We start from the raw sequence: 17861 nt of genomic DNA, 5'->3' as shown, positions 1-17861 counted from the left end.
GGGACTGAACTGTGTGTGTGTGTGTGTTTCTGGTATCTGGTATCTTCCTTTGGGTTTTTCCTCTATATTGAACAATTGAAAGAAAGCTCTGTTTCCCCCCCCCCCCATCCCATTTAAAACCGTGCCTCCGAGACCCTCGTTCTGGGCATCCGGGAAACTCCTTTTTGCCCCCAAAACGCTTGTCACATTCCGCAGCAGGGCCCTCTCCACCGCCCAAGGAACATCAGGGGAAGCAGTTGCCCTCCCAGCAGGGCCAACTCCTTGAAGACAGTGACTTAATTTCTTCTCCAACAACAAAGCCCCCCAGGGCCAGAAGGCACCCCTGCCCTCCCCCAGTCAACCAGTTCTGCTCTGTGGAATGGCAACGAATAGCTGAATGGTTACCTCATTTAGAGCCTGTTTGCTTTTTTTTTTTAAATAAATTTATTTATGTATTTATTTTTGACTGCATTGAGTCTTCATTGCTGCGCGCAGGCTTTTCTCTAGTTGTGGTAAGCGGGGGCTACTCTTCGTTGCAGTGCGCGGGCTTCTCAATGTGGTGGCTTCTCTTGTTGGACAGCACGGGCTCTAGGCGCGCGGGCTTCAGTAGTTGTGGCTCGCGGGCTCTAGAGTGCAGGCTCAGTAGTTGTGGCCCACAGGCTTAGTTGCTCCGCAGCATGTGGAATCTTCCTGGACCAGGGCTCGAACCCGTGTCCCCTGCATTGGCAGGCAGATTCTTAACCACTGTGCCACCAAGGAAGTCCAGCCTGTTTGCTTTTGAAAGATGAATGAAGGGAGGCTAAAGGAATTCATCCTCAGTAGCCGTCTGCTGGGCCAAATTTGACTGTGTGGGTATTTTGTTTGACTCATTATTGGTGCCTTATTAAAAAATTGGGATAGTTCACACAATCTGGATTTCCAGCATCTAGGAAAGAATCAGAATATTAGCCACATGAGACACACGTTCCTACATGGCTGCTTGCCCAGTGCTAATCAGCAACTGCCACCCTTAGAGGATGTATATGCGCCTCCCACTGCACCTGTTTTCTCTTACTTGAACCCCTCACTCCTTGGTGTTAGCTGCCTGGCCCCTGTGGGCATGGAGTTTGCAGCCCTGACCGTATTTTTGTATATCTAACTGGGCCTTCCAAGGCACAGTCAAGTCCTATGACGGCTCTGCTCCTCAGCAGCTATATGACTTTGAGTGGCTACCTTGTCTCTTATGTGAGTGTCATTTTGCCATCCTTAAATTTGAGGCAATGAAACTTTCCTCTGAGGACTTTTATGGTTAAATGAGGTGGTGTGATTAAAAGCACATACAAAGTGCCTGACTCAAGGTGGGGGCTCACTGAAGATTATTTAAATCTGAATCCTCAGGACTGACTTTCATTCCGTGGCCATGCTGTGGATCACACAGATGACACAAAAGGGTCTGAAAAGTATTTTAGGGATTCTGCTCTGCATTTAGATAGAAGTGGTACTCAGGTCCACAGTTGAGCCTGGGCCACTGGCAAATCTGTGAAGCAGGGAAAAAAGGAAAATTCCCCATCTTCCCTTTTCCTCTCTAAGCAAGCTCTATCAAATATAATTTTCCAGTTAGTAATTTAGATGGCTTTGGACATCAGAACTGGAAGGAGCCTTGGAGATGGAGTAGTTCAGCTTCCCACATGAGGAGGCTGCAGCCAAAAGAGGACTGTCACACTGAAACAGGAAGAAAAATATTGTGACTTAGAAAACAAAATGCCAACTGTGCTTCCTCACTCTAGGGAAGGGGCAGTGTTTACGTCAGAGATGGGAGTTCTGTTGGGGGAAACACTCGGGAAAACTTCATGGGCCTTATTATTAGAAAGGGTGAGGCTGGGGAGTCTTGGTGAAGGTAAGTCAAGGAGAGAACTAAAGTGCCCTTCATCAGAAAAGGAGGAATGGGGGTTGGAAGCTGGCATGTAGAGAGGGGAAGAGAAAGCTATCCAGGGAATGGGAGAAAATATTTGCAAACGAAACGACTGACAAAGGATTAATCTCCAAAATATAAAAGCAGCTTATGCAGCTCAATATCAAAAAAACAAACCAAGCCAGTCCAAAAATGGACAGGAGACCTAAATAGACATTTCTCCAAAGAAGATACACAGATTGCCAACAAACACATGAAAAGATGCTCAACATCACTAATCATTAGAGAAATGCAAATCAAAACGGCAATGAGGTATCACCTCACACCAGTCAGAATGGCCATCATCAAAAAATCTACAAACAATAAATGCTGGAGAAGGTGTGGAGAAAAGGGAACCCTCTTGCACTGTTGGTGGGAATGTAAGTTGATACAGCCACTATGGAGAACAGTATGGAGTTTCCTTAAACTAAAAATAGAACTACCATATGACCCAGCAATCCCACTATTGGGCATATACCCTCAGAAAACCATAATTCAAAAAGAGTCATGTACCACAGTGTTCATTGCAGCTCTATTTACAATAGCCAGGACATGGAAGCAACCTAAGTGTCCATCAACAGATGAATGGATAAAGAAGATGTGGCACATATATACAATGGAATATTACTCAGCCATAAAAAGAAGCGAAATTGAGTTATTTGTAGTGAGGTGGATGGACCTAGAGTCTGTCATACCGAGTGAAGTAAGTCATAAAGAGAAAAACAAATACCATATGCTAACGCATATATATGGAATCTAAAAAAAAAAAAAAAAGATTCTGAAGAACCTAGGGGCAGGACAGGAATAAAGATGCAGATGTAGAGAATGGACTTGAGGACAGGGGGAGGGGGAAGGGTAAGCTGGGACGAAGTGAGAGAGTACATTGACATATATACACTACCAAATGTAAAATAGATAGCTAGTGGGAAGCAGCTGCATAGCACAGGGAGATCAGCTCAGTGCTTTGCGACCACCTAGAGGTATGGGATAAGGAGGGTGAGGGAGATGCAAGAGGAAGAGGATATGGGGATATACGTATGCATAGAGCTGATTCACTTTGTTATACAGCAGAAACTAACACAAAATTGTAAAGCAATGTTAAAGGAAAAAAGAAAAAAAAGAAAAAAGAAAGGTATCCAGGAAGCAAGAGAGCCCAGGAAGATGACAATTAGCCAGGACCTAAAGGAGTCACAAACAAGGAAAAATTTACCATCACAGAAACTGTCTGATGCACTTTTAGGCAGTGATATCTAAATTGTTTTTCTAAGTTGCTGCCTGTATGAACTTTGCAAGATTCTCCATTCATTTACTCAAATCCTGAGTAGGAGTTTGCCACACACTATTGTGTCTGTGGTACTCTAGGGCATGAAGCAATGGAGGTGGTATCCAGGGAAAGTTGAAATGGAGTGGGAAGGTCTAGGTTATAGAAGACAAGACTCAAAGCTGAGAGAGAATTCAGTGAAAACAAGGAATTGGTACAAGAGGTAAGGGGGGCAGGGAATGTGTCCCTGAGAATTCCCAGACCCCTGGCAGTGGGGAAAAGCTGTTGTCCTCATTACATGTAGAATGACGCTTGATCCAATGTGTTGTAAATTTGAAAGCGAGATAAACACATAGCTCAATGGAATAGAATCAAGAATCCAAAAATAAAATAAACCCCTGCATTTATGGGCAATTGATTTTTTTTTTTTTGTATTTTGGTCATGCCATGCCACTTGGCACGTGGGATGGTTCCCCAACCAGTGATCAAACCCGGGCCTCCACAGTGAAAGTGCTGAATCCTAACCACTAGGCTACCAGGGAACTCCCTGGGCAATTGATTTTTGACAAGGGTACCAAGACAGTGTGATGAGGAAAGAAAAGTTTTTTTACCAAATGGTTTTAGGACAACTGGATTTTCACATGCAAAAGCATGAATTTATACCCCCTTTTGTTGAACCCAAGTTTGTGTGCCTGATGCACAGTAAGGTCAAACAAACCAAAATGTTGGAGTTTGGAGCAGAGAAAGTTTTATTGCAAGGGCCAAGCAAGGAGAAGGGGTGGCTAGTGCTCAAAAGACCTGAACTCCTAGATGGTTTTCAGGGAAGAGTTTTTAAAGGCAAAATTTGTGGTTAGGGTTGCAGAGTGTGTGACTTCTTCTGATTGCCTGGTGGTGAGGTAACAAGGCAGTGCTCCAGGAATCTTGTGCTCAGCCTGAAGTTACCATCCTCCACCTGGGTGGGGGCCTTAGTTTCTGCAGAAGAACTCAAAGATATATTGTTTTATTTATTTGTTTGTTTGTTTATTTATTTATTATTTTATTTATTTATTTTGGCTGCACTGGGTCATAGTTGTGGCATGCAGTATCTTTAGTTGTGGCACGTGGACTCTTAGTTGCAGCATGCGGACTTCTCAGGTGCAGCATGCAGACTCTTAGTTGAAGCATGCATGCAGGATCTAGTTCCCCAACCAGGGATCAAACCTGGGTCCCCTGCATTGGGAGCACAGAGTCTTACCCATTGGACCACCAGGGAAGTTCCAATATATTGTTATGTATATCCCTTGAGGAGGAACTAGGACTCTGCTTTACTGCTGTACTATTGTTCCTTTTTTAAAATAAATTTATTTATTTATTTTTGGCTGTGTTGGGTCTTCGTTGCTGTGTGTGGGCTTTCTATAGTTGTGGCGAGCGGCAGCTACTCTTTCGTTGCAGTACGCAGACTTCTCATTGTGGTGGCTTCTCTTGTTGCGGAGCACAGACTCTAGGTGCACGGATTTCAGTAGTTGTGGCACATGGGCTCAGCAGCTGTGGCTCACGGGCTCTAGAGCACAGGCTTAGTAGTTGTGGTGCACGGGCTTAGTTGCTCCAGGGCATGTGGGATCTTCCCAGACCAGGGCTCGAACCTGTGTCCCCTGCACTGGCAGGCAGATTCTTAACCACTGCGCCACCAGGGAAGCCCACTATTGTTTCTTGACTGTTTTTCCTTTGTTTCTGCATTCCCTCCCTTTCCTAATTAGTAACTGTTTGAATCTGCATTTTGGAACTCAGGGAAAGTCTAGGAGGCTGAACTCTTTTTCCTACAAATAAGAAACAGGAGACATGTAAAGGCTTTTGTACCTGGGAGGGCCCCACAGGGTCCTGCTCAGTTGCACTACTCCCTCATATCATACACAAACATTAATTCAAAATGGATCAGACCTAGATATAAGAGCTAAAACTGTAAAATTATTACAAGACATAGGTGTTAATCTTCATGACCTTGACTTAGGCATTGATTTCTTAGTTATGATGCCAAAAGCACAAGCAGCGAAAGAAAAAACTGATAAATTAGACTTCATCAAAATTGAAAATGATTGTGCTTCAAAGGACACCATCAGGAAAGTGAAAAGACTGATAAGGGACTAGTATCCAGAATATATAAAGAACTCTTGCAAGTCAATAAGAAGACAAATAACCCAATTGTAAAATGGGCAAAGGATTTGAACAGATATTCCTCTAAAGAAAATATATAAATGGTCAATAAGCACATGAAAAGATGCTAACAACATTAGTAATTAGGGAAATGCAAGTCAAACCACTTTCAGACACTACTTCACATCTACTAGGATGGCTATAATAAGGGCAGACAGTAACAAGTGTTGGCAAGAATATGGAGAAATTGGAAATCTTATACATTTCTGGTGGGAATGTAAAATGGTGCAGCCACTTTGGAAAATGCTTTGGCAGTTCCTCAAAAAGTTAAACAGACATCATTTGACCCAACAATTCTACTCCTAGGGCTCTATCTACCCAGAGAATTGAAAACAGATGTCTACACAAAATCTTATATACAAATGTTCATAGAAACACTATTCATAATAGCCAAGAAGGGCTTCCCTGGTGGCACGGTGGTTGGGAATCCGCCTGCCAATGCAGGGGACACAGGTTCGAGCCCTGGTCCGGGAAGATCCCACATGCCGCGGAACAACTAGGCCCGCGCGCCACAACTACTGAGCCTGCGAGCCACAACTACTGAAGCCCGCATGCCTAGACCCCATGCTCTGCAACAAGAGAGGCCACCGCAATGAGAAGCCCACGCACCACAACAAAGAGTAGCCACCACTCGCCGCAACTAGAGAAAGCCCTTGCGCAGCAACAAAGACCCAACACAGCCAAAAATAAATAAATAAAATAAATAAATTTATAAAAAAAAATAATAATAATAGCCAAGAAGTGGAAACAACCCAAATGTCCATCAACTGATGAATGAATGCACAAATTCATTAATAGGCAAATCTATCAGGACAGAAAGTAGAGTGGTTGCCAGTGGGGTGGGAATGGGGTGGAGGTAAGGGAGGGTGTAGGAGAGGATGGATGGGGTGTAACTGCTAATGGAACAAATTTTCTTGTTGTGGTGATGAAAATGTTCTAATATTCGACTGTGGTGATTGGTGCACAACTCTGAATGCAGATTTAAAACCATTGAACTGTAAATTCTAGATGGAAGAATTGGGACTTCCCTGGTGGTCCAGTGGGTAAGACTCCACGCTCCCAATGCAGGGGGCCCGGGTTCAATCCCTGGTCGGGGAACTAGATCCCACATGCATGCCACAACTAAGAGTCCACATGCCGCAACTAAAGATCCTGTATGCTGAAACTAAATGTGCCGCAACTAAGGCCTGGTGCAGCCAAAATAAATAAATAAATACTTTTTAAAAAAAATGGAAGAATTGTATGGTGTATAAATTACATCTCAATAAGGTTTTTTTGAAAAAAATTAAAAACAGGATTATCCCCACGAAGCTGAAGGACCTGGGAGCACCCCAACAGGCACAGACCCTTAAGGGGACATTAGTTACCAAGTTGGGCTCAGCTCTAGCCTCATTCCAGTCTGCGTGTGCCCCTTTGTGCTGCCTCTCCCAGACCTAGATACAGGGTTACCCAGGCTCCCAGGCCCTACATTTCTGTACCTTAAGGCCTGTCACTTCATTTAGTTACCTCTCAGATATTTATATGTGCAGTAAACTCCGTGAGCACTTTTAGATACACAGAGAAAAATGAGACACAATTAGAACCGTTGAGAAGTTACAGTCTTGCGGGAGAAATAAAACATACGAATAACTGCAATTAAAAAGCGGAATGCTGTCAGTGCCACAAGGGGGCATTGGAAGATCAGAGAGCTCACTTCTAATTTAGGAGACTGGCTGAGGCTTTGCAGTTGTGATGTAAAAAGGCCGATCAGGATTTCAGTAGAGGCAGGGAGTGGAGGAGATTTCAGGGGGACACAGAAAAAGCAAAAGTATAAATGTGGAAAGACGGAGGCAAGTCCCAGGAACTGTTAAGAGTTCAATTCAGCTGAGTGCAAGGCAAATGTAAGGAATGGAACAATGTGACATAACTTGGATAGATATAACTTAGAATCCCTTGAAAAAATAATGTCATTGTAAAGAGATTTTGCTTTACCCTAGGAGACATTAGGAAGCCTTAGCAAGTTTCTGGTTTGGGAGGTTTTGTTTCTTGCAACTTTATAGCAGGTGTTTGATTAGAGGGACCAACATTTAGATTACGCAAAAAAAAAAAAAAAAAAAAAAACTATTGATCACGTGGCAAGCATTTGCAAAGTACTTTATTTTTTTATTTTTTAAAATTTATTTATTTATTTATTTTTTGCTGTGTTGGGTCTTCGTTTCTGTGCGAGGGCTTTCTCTAGTTGTGGCAAGCGGGGGCCACTCTTCATCGCGGTGCGCGGGCCTCTCACTATCGCGGCCTCTCTCGTTGCGGAGCACAGGCTCCAGACGCGCAGGCTCAGTAATTGTGGCTCACGGGCCTAGTTGCTCCGCGGCATGTGGGATCTTCCCAGACCAGGACTCGAACCCGTGTCCCCTGCATTGGCAGGCGGATTCTCAACCACTGCGCCACCAGGGAAGCCCAGTACTTTACTTTTTAAAAATTAATTAATTAATTAATTTGGCTGCACCAGGTCTTAGTTGTGGCATATGGGATCTAGTTCCCCACAGGTCCTACTCACCAGGGAAGTCCCTGCAAAATACTTTAGCACACATAATCTCATTTAATTCCCATAAAGTTCTATGAAATATATTGATTTTTCCCATTTTACCAAGGAAGGAACTGAGGCCCATAGAAGATAAGTGACTTGCCTGGCTTCACCTGCCTCAAAGCCGGGCCATCTCATTACAGATCCTCTTTGCAGGGGTTTCCTCACAGAGCTAGTTATGGAGAAAGTGATGCTGACAGTGGTAGGTAAGATGGAGAGTGGGAGAGCCAGGGGTGGGGAACCAGAGACAGGGAGTAGAGCTGGGAGGCCACTGCAGGAGGTGGAGCAGGAGATTAGGTACACCTGATGGAGGGACCATGGGCAGGGGTTACGGACTGTTAGAAATGAGAGTGAAACACCAAGGGACTAGGTGATTGTCTTCGGTGTGTCCCGGAAGCCTTTAAGTTGCCTGAATTCTTGGGGCTGAGAAAGAGGAGTGCTGGGTCACCCAGAAGCCCTTTAAAGGTAACTTGCATATTGGATGGTGAAATGGCTCCTGACTTAGGATTGAACATGCACCTTATAGGGTTAGAGTGAGGCTAAATCAGATGACTCCAGGAAACACAATGTCCTACATCAAGAAGGGAATCAATAAATGATACTTCCCTCTTTATTTGCCTAGAACATCAGTTCACCCAGTAATGCATACTTTGAACTACTTTATTCATTCACTCACTTCTTCATGTAGCAAAATTTACTCTCTCCTATGTGCCAGTCACTATACTAGTTCCAGGACTGTACCAGGAAACCAGACAGAATTCATATATATATATATATATATATATATATATATATATATATATATATATATATGATTTAAATATGTAGAGACAAAATTGATTTTCTAATTATTTCATCTGGTGCATGTTTCTAAAAAAGCTTTGTTCCCTTCCAGGCAGTTTGATGTAGTGATTAAAAGCATGGAGTCTTGGGACTTCCCTAGCAATCCAGTGGTTAAGACTTCGCCTTCCAATGCAGGGGGTGCAGGTTCGATCCCTGGTCTGGGAGCTAAGATCCCACATGCCTTGGGGCCAAAAAACCAAAACATAAAACAGAAGCAATATTGTAACAACTTTAATAAAGATTTTTAAAATGGTCCACATCAAAAAACCTTTTTTTTTAAAAAAGTATGGAGTCTTGTGTCAGACTGCCTGGGTTCAAATCCCAGGTTCACCCCTTACTAGCTGTGCAATCTTGGGTAAGTTCTTTTGTTTGGCCGTGCTTCGCGGCTTGGGAGATCTTAATTCCCTGACCAGGGATCGAACCCAGTCCCCCTGCAGTGAAAGCACAAAGTCCTAACCACTGGACTGCCAGGGAATTCCCCTGGGTAAGTTCTTAGTGACTCTGTGCCTCAGGTGCATTGTCTGTGTAACAGGGAGAGTTTTACCTACTCCATAGGGCTGCTGGGCACCTAGAACTATGCCAGGAAATAGTGCTTCTCAAAAGTATTTATGAAACACTTTGTGTTTGGAGACAGTTTGTGACTCAAACACAGGAAGACTGCCTCATTCTTTGCCATATCCTTCTTTTCTTATCCCAAATGGTCCTACCAAACCTGATGGCCCTTCCACACCGCACACTGGGTTCTGAATGACTCTTGGCTCTTCCCCAAACTACAGCCCTCACAGAGATGGCAGTTTGCCAGCATAAGGTATATCCAGCAGCATCGCTGTAGGTTGGGGGCTGTACCAGAATGCACTGTTGGTCTGAATATGTGGCCTCTCCAGGTGATTGACTTGAAGGGACTGAGAATTCATTTTTGCCTCTGGGTTGCCATATGCTCGTTTAAAAATGAAATAATGTCATAACTATATAGAAATGTTGACCCCCTGCAAAGGCAGTCATGTGTTAAGGTATGGCTCATACTGGCTCTTTGATAGAACCAATCAGGCAACTGGTGGCTTGCAGTTTCGAGGACTGGTTTCTATCACAGATGGAGGACAGACTTGTGACCGGCTGAATATCCTACTGGGCAGATCCTCTCTCAGGCTCCCCGATTCCTACCGTGCTATTCCCTCCAATTTCTATGGCAGAGTGGAGCCTTTAAAGAAAAAAACCATACTTGCATTGCATCTTACTGCACTCCTGCCCACCTTTCTCTCTGGGCGCCAATTTGGTTTCATCTTGGCAGCTCCAAGCCCCCAGCCCAGACTGCCGGTTGGGATGAACTCCAAATCCCAAGCCCTAATAATCTTTTCCTGAGGCACCATAGTCTTCCCAACTGTGTATCAAACCAACTTTTTTTTTTTTTTTTGCGGCACCGCACGGCTTGTGGGATATTAGTTCCCTGACCAGGGACTGAACCTGGGCCCTCAACAGTGAAAGCGTGGAGTCCTAACCACTGGACTGCCCGTGGAACTCCCTGCAACCAACTTTTTAATAAGCCAACAAGCATGGACACAATACCTGCCATGTACTCATGACTGTGCCCGTTGTGAGGAGGATCACCAAACGTAAGCCCTTCTCAGAGGCAGGCACAGCTGAGGGCAGGTTTAGGGAAGGCTTGGAATACTAATTCCTGCCAGAGACCAAGGTGCCAAAGAAATAGGAAAAGAGATCATACACCTATGTGCCCATCACCCTAGAACCTCAGAAACCCCATGGGGGGCCTCCAGTGGTTCCTCCCACTCCCCCCACCAGAAGTAACCACTTTCCTGACTTTTATGTGAGCCATTCTTTTGCTTTTGTTTATAAATTTACTACTTGTGTATGATCTGTAATCAATATATTGCTCAGGGGGCTTCCCTGGTGGTGCCGTGGTTAAGAATCCGCCTGCCAATGCAGGGGACACGGGTTCGAGCCCTGGTCCAGGAAGATCCCACATGCCGCGGGGCAACTAAGCCCGTGCGCCACAACTAGTGAGCCCACGTGCCACAACTACTGAGCCCGCGTGCCACAACTACTGAAGCCCACTCACCTAGAGCCCATGCTCTGCAACAAGAGAAGCCACCATCATGAGGAGCCCGTGCACTGCAATGAAGAGTAGCCCCCGCTCGCTGCAACTAGAGAAAGCCTGTGTGCAGCAACAAAGACCCAATGCAGCCAAAAATTAAAATAAAATAACTTTATTTAAAAAAAAAAAATATATATATATATATTGCTCAGTTTTGAGAAAACGGGTAGCAAGCACAAACCCAGCTGTGCAAAGAAAGTGCAATGTGGTCCCAATAGATGGAGGCACCAGGAGAAGGTCGGATGAGGCAGAATGTCTGCCTAAGAGGCTGCCTTCAGCTTCCCTGGGCGTCTACCAAGCAGGCGAGGCCACGAGGAGGCCTGGAAGCACAGGCAGTTGGGCAGTCAGCAAGGTGGTGGTTTCAGCTTCTTGAAAAGGGGTACAGGGAATTCCCTGGCAGTCCAGTGGTGAGGACTCCGTGCTTCTACTGCAGGGGGCCTGGGTTTGACCCCTGGCCTGGGAACTAAGATCCCACAAGCTCCACAGCCAAAAAAAATTTAAAAATGAAAGGTATGAAACTAATACTCAACACAGCATATAGTAGGTGAAGTGCTCAAAGACTGGTAGAATTCAAAAAAAAAAAAAAAAAAGAAAGAAAAAGAAAGAAAAGGGGTACACGGGAGGTTGTACTTTCTTTTTAAACCTTGTATGGCTAAAACCCTCTTTATTCCTACTCTCTTGTTTGGTAATTTGCCTGAGCATAAAATTCTAGACTTGGAAACCATTTTCCTTCAGAACTTTGAAGGCATTGTTCTTTCATCTCTTTGCTTCTAATGCTGTGCTGAGAAGTCTGACACCATTCTTTCTGATCCTGTGTATGTGACCTGTTTCTGTCCAGAAACTTGTAGAATCCTCTGTTTGTCCTGAGTGTTCTGAAGATACCTTGGTGTGGGTTTATTTTCGTCCATGTGCTGGGCACTCAGTTTCAATCTGAAAACTCATGTCCTCCAGTTATGGGTACTTGTTTCATTATTTCTTTGATGAGATTTCCTCCTTTACTTTTTCCCTGTTCTTTCTGGGACACCAAATTGTCATATGTTGGACCTACTTGGCTGACCCTTGTAACTTTTCTCTACTCTTTTCCAGCCCTTTGCATGTTCACTCTAACTTGGGGAGATTTCTTTGGTTTTATCGTTCAGTCTCTCTACAGAGTTTTTCATTCCTATTATCAAGTTTTTAATTTCCAAAAAATCCTTTTGGATTCTAATATTTTTTAATTTGAATATAGTTGATTTACAATGTTGTGTTATTTCAGGTGTATAGCAAAGTGATTCAGTTATATATATACACATATACATATATGTTCTTTTCCAGATTCTTTTCCATTACAGGTTATTACAAGATATTGAATATAGTCCCCTGTGTTATACAGTAGGTCCTTGCTGTTTATCTGTTTTAGTGTGTATCTGTTAATTCCAAACTCCTAATTTATCCCTCCCTCCCCAGGACTCTAATTTTTTAAAGGGTATCTTGTTCTAGTTTCATGGAGAAAATGTCTTCTCATAAATCTTTGAGGGTATTAATGAGAGTTCTTTCATGAAGCATTCTTCTCACTGCTTTGTAATGAATTCAGAATTAATTGAAATATGTAATAGTGGTTTAGTTAATTACATCAATCTATAGAATATGACATTACAATGATTACATTCATAGAAAAGACTAATAACATAGGATTATCATGATACATCTTAGAGCAGAAACAGCAAGTTAGTACCACAGTATTATATATTATTTTCCCCATTTTTTATATATTATTAAAAATTTTAGTCATACCAAAAAACTGAAAGAATTTTATGATGAACACTACCTCAATTCTACCATTAACATTTTACTATACTTGCTTTATTACATATCTATCCATCTATCCAACCCTCTATCCATCCATCAATCCACCTTATTTTTGATGCATTTTGAAGTAAATTACAGGCACCAGTATACTTTCCCCTAAATACTTCAGCATGAACATCATTAACAACATTTCAATATTTGCTTATAGTTTTTTGTTCATTTGAAATAAAATTTACATGTAATGAAATGCACAGACCTTAAGTGTAAAATTCTCAGTGTTTTGACAAACTCATAAATCTGTGTAAACTCAACCCCCCACCAAGGTATAGAACATTATCATTACCCCAGAAAGTTCCCTCATGCCCTTCTTAATCAATCTCTATCCCTAGGGGGATTCACTGTTATGATTTTTTTCTACCATAGGTTAGTTTTACCTGTTACAGTATTTCAGGTTGTTTTTTTTAAATTTATTTATTTATTTTGGCTGTGCCGTGTCTTAGTCGTGGCACAGAGGATCTTTGTTGCCGCATGGGGGGATCTTTTAGCTGCAGCATGCAGACTCTTAGCTGTGGCATGCATGTGGGATCTAGTTCCCTCACCAGGGATCGAATCCGGGCCCCCTGCATTGGGAGCGCAGAGTCTTACCCACTGGACCACCAGGGAAGTCCCAGTATTTCAGTTTTAAAAAAGGAAGAGAAAAAGAAAATTTACGTAAGATGCCTATTGTTTTACCATATGCCAGGCATTGTTCTAAAGTGCTTTAGAAATATTACGTCACTTACTCATATCAATACTTTGAGCAAGGTAGTAGTATTTTCTCCATTTTACAGATAAAGAAAACTGAGATGTAAAGTGGCCAAATAGCTTAGCCAAGGCCTCACAACTGAAGAATGGAGGTAGGGCCCCAGAGCCACACTGTTAACGACACTTCGGCCTCTGTGTGAACATCCTTCAGACCTATGTCAACTTCAAAACTCTTACAGCAGTTATCTTGGGTGGTAGGGTTGTGGGTGATTTTTATTTTCTTCCTTTTGCTTACCTGTATTTTCTAAGATTTCTTCAATGAACATATATTACACCTCTTGCTTGTATACCTAAAACTCCAAAAGTTACTTTAAAATATTCCTGATATGGCTCAACACTACTCTTTTCTAAGTCATGACACCCCTCTCACCCGATTTCTCTTCACACTCACAGCCAAACCCTTGAATATTGCCAAGCTGAAGCATGGTCACATTCTGCATCACAGTGTGTCTTCCCAAGGTTCACCTTTGTGTGATATTCATGTGATCGATCATTTCAACCAACGAACATGCAAAAATCCAGTGTCACATGAGAACCATGTCTGTTAGTTGACAGATGTCACCATGGGTGGATGAGAGGCAGGAAGTGACTGATTCATCGTGGTTTCTGAATGTTTGCTCTTCTTAAAATGAAGCATAGAGCAAGAGGGAGGAGGTATGGGGATATATGTATATCTATAGCTGATTCACTTTGTTATAAAGCAGAAACTAACACACCATTGTAAAGCAATTATACTCCAATAAAGATGTTAAAAATAAATAAATAAAATGAAGCATAGAATTTCTCTAAAGTGTAACATGTTTGCTTAAGATGTGCTCTGCGTTTTGAAATTAATACTTTAAAGTGTTAATATAGATAAAATTCATTTTTCTTTTTAAAAATTTTATTTTGAAGTAATTTCAAACTTAAATGTACCCTTTATTCACATTAACCAATTATTAATATTTTGCCACATTTGTTTTTACTATTTTCTATGTGTTTTCTTCTGAAATAACTTAAAGGTGCATACATCATGCCCCTTTAATCCTTAATACACCAGTGTGGACTTTTTAAGAATAAGGACAAAAAAAAAAAAAAAAAAAAAGAATAAGGACATTTTCTTACCTATCCATTTTCTCACCTAACAGTAATGCAATACTATCGCCATATTCTAACTTAGACAGTTATCTCAATAATGTCTTTTATAGCACTTTTTCAGCTTCCAATATCCAATGCAGAATTATACATTTCACTAATTGTCTTATCTCTTTAGTTTTCTTAAATCTGGAGCTATTCCTCTCTCACCATTCTTTTTTTTTTTTTTTTTTGGCTGCACCTTGCAGCTTTCAGGATCTCAGTTCCCCAATCTGGGATGGAACCCGTGCCCCCTGCAGTGGAAGCTCAGAGTCCTAACCACTGGACAGCCAGGGAATTCCCTTTTTTGTCTTTCTTGACACTGTCATTTTGAAGGGTAAACACCAGTTATTTTGTAAAATATCTTTATATTTGATTTTATGTTTCCCCACAGTACGGGTTATACAAGTTATGCACTTTTGGCAGGAATATTATGTGGGCAATGTTGTGTCCTTTCTATGTCCCAGGAAGCACACCATGGTGATGTTAATTTTGACCTCTTGCCAGATCTCTCTGCTGTGAAGCTACTATTTTTCCTTTTGTAATTAATAATCAATTTGTGGGGAGATAGAATGCCTTTTTGACCAGTATTTACTTGATAAAAATGTTTATGCATTTTTTGAATGTTTGTTTTATTCAAAGGCTTAAATATTTAAGAAATGTATAAATGGCTGAAAATCTACGAAAGAACTCTAAAAAACTTTGGAAAAATGCTAATGAAACACGAGAAGAAAAAGTAAGTAGATCAGAATATGGAAAGAAAACTCTGTAATGATGAAGATCAGAACATTAGGAGAGAGAAGTATGGTAATTAGCAAACTGAGAGCAAGATGGGAGAACAAACCGGAAATATGTGTGTATAGGTGAGATCCCTGCTGAGGACTTAGTTCCTGTTCTCATACCTTTCATTGTATCTGATCCAAACATACTTTCCATGGTTATAAAAAATGCTCAAATAAATATTTTTTGAACGAATGAACAATTCATCATGATAGACTTTGGACAGAATCTGCTTACATCTTTGAAATCTCCATTTAATCATTAGCATCTATTTGTTGTCCTCCCAACAGTACAAGTGCTACATCTGAGAGGAGAGAGCCTGTTGTTTTTCTGAAGAAATATATGAGAAGTAAATAATGTGCAATGATATGCCATTCAGATTGATCAATCAGGAGTGGTGCATTTTATGCACAGGTAGCAGCTCTTCTACTAATAATTCTCCTCCTCCACAGGGCATTCCTGGCTGATTGAAAACAAGACAGCAATTTTCGACTTCCCCTTTACGTTCAGAAGCATCAACAACATACAAGTCTGTCCACACAGGCCTTGACTGCACGCAAGCTTCGAAAAATGTTTGTCACCAGAGCAAGATAATTTTTGCAACTTGTGATAACAAGAAGCTGGTTTGATGAAAACCTTGCAGTTGTGAAAAAAAATGATTTTTTGAAATTTGTGGTTGAGAAAAATGGTTTCTCACATAGTTGTTTACTGTATCCTGTTATCTTGCCTTGGTTTCCCTGATCTACCACCCATAGCCCCCAAACCAAATATTTTATTTAAGATCTAAATGTTTGTGTATTTGCTTATCTAATTCCTGGCCATAGACCCAATTTCTGCATCATCCTGGTCAGGATTCTGTGTGGATCCTGGGCTTGCTTCCTGTAAGTTATCTCCAACTTCCAAACAGCCTATAAAAGCAAAAAGGGGGCTTCCCTGGTGGCGCAGTGGTTGAGAATCTGCCTGCCAATGCAGGGGACACGGGTTCGAGCCCTGGTCTGGGAAGATCCCACATGCCGTGGAGCAACTAGGCCCGTGAGCCACAACTACTGAGCCTGCGCGTCTGGAGCCTGTGCTCCGCAACAAGAGAGGCCGCGATAGTGAGAGGCCCGCGCACCGCGATGAAGAGTGGCCCCCGCTCGCCGCAACTGGAGAAAGTCCTCGCACAGAAACGAAGACCCAACACAGCCAAAAATAAATAAAAAAAAAAAAAAAAAAAAAAGCAAAAAGGTACGATCCCTACCCTACCCAAACACTCTCCTATTTTTCATGGCTGGAACACTCTGTATCATTTATTCAAACCTGTGTCATTCATTTATTCCATTCGTTCATTCAAAAACACTTAGCTGTTGCACAACCAGAACTGAACTAGGTCTAATTTTAGTCTTTGCCCTTGAGGTTCTCAGAATTTCATTAGAGATACCAACAGATGACCAACTCAGCAAGGTGCAGATTTCTGTGGTAAGTGCCATATTTTGTAATGTGAACACAGATGAGGTATCAACACCCAGGAGGGGCGGGTGACTAATCCATGAGCAAGGCCCTCTAAATATATGGGGTTATTTAATCTGCACACTAACCTTAAAAGGAAAGGACTTTTATCATCGTGTTTATCAGATGAGGAAGCTGAGGCTCTGGGAGGTTCAGAACTTTCCAGGCCCCAGATAGCAGGCAGCGAGACATGGCTCAGAGACCCGGTCCCTGTGCTCTTTATCCTGCCAACCTGGGAGGATGGATCATGCAAAGGAGGAGTTTTCTTCGCCCCCTCGGGGACTGGCAAGGGGACTCGCTGAGCTCCCAGCAATGTCCAGCCCCCGGGGCGAGAGCTGGCGTCTGGATAGGGGGACCACATCCACGCGAGGGCTCTCAGTCCTTCCGCCTCGTCTTTCCTTGGTTCTGCCCGCAGGCCTTCTGTTAACCTGGGTTTGCAACCTGAGACTCCTCATTTCCAGATCCGGACTACAAGGGTCTTCCTTTGGGGGCGCAGGTCCCTCGGAGGAAGGACCAGCCCCTGCCGTAGCGGCCGCCCAGAAGAAAGCACGCCTTTTTTATCCTGAAATGAAATTTGTCGTTAGTTAAAACGCTCGTCAGGGCTTCCCTGGTGGCACAGTGGTTGAGAATCCGCCTGCCAATGCGAGGAACACGGGTTCAAGCCCTGGTCTGGGAAGATCCCACATGCCGCCGAGCAACTAAGCCCGTGCGCCACAACTACTGAGCCTGCGCTCTAGAGTCCGCGAGCCACAGCTACTGAGCCCACATGCCACAACCACTGAAGCCCGCGCGCCTAGAGCCCGTGCTCCGCAACAAGAGAAGCCACCGCAATGAGAAGCCCACGCACCGCAACAAAGAGTAGTCCCCGCTCGCCGCAACTAGAGAAAGTCCACGCGCAGCAACGAACACCCAATGCAGTCAAAAAAAATAAAATTTAATTTAAAAAAAAACCAAAAACAAAACAACCGCTCCTCACGGACAGTATTTAAACGAAGTGCTAACTGCAACACAA

The 17861-nt window shown here is 42.8% G+C and overlaps 1 protein-coding gene across 1 annotated transcript in view; it reads left to right on the top strand.

Moving 5' to 3' along the window:
• The window catches only part of FER1L5 (fer-1 like family member 5), a 341943-nt gene that overhangs the window by 29921 nt on the left and 294161 nt on the right, over positions 1-17861 (top strand). The window lies entirely within an intron of this gene.

This window comes from Balaenoptera borealis (genome assembly GCF_965194805.1).
Source record: "Balaenoptera borealis genome assembly, chromosome: 15".
NCBI lineage: Eukaryota > Metazoa > Chordata > Mammalia > Artiodactyla > Balaenopteridae > Balaenoptera > Balaenoptera borealis.
Note: the sequence above shows the minus strand (reverse complement) of the source record. Positions and strands in the feature narration are given on the sequence as shown.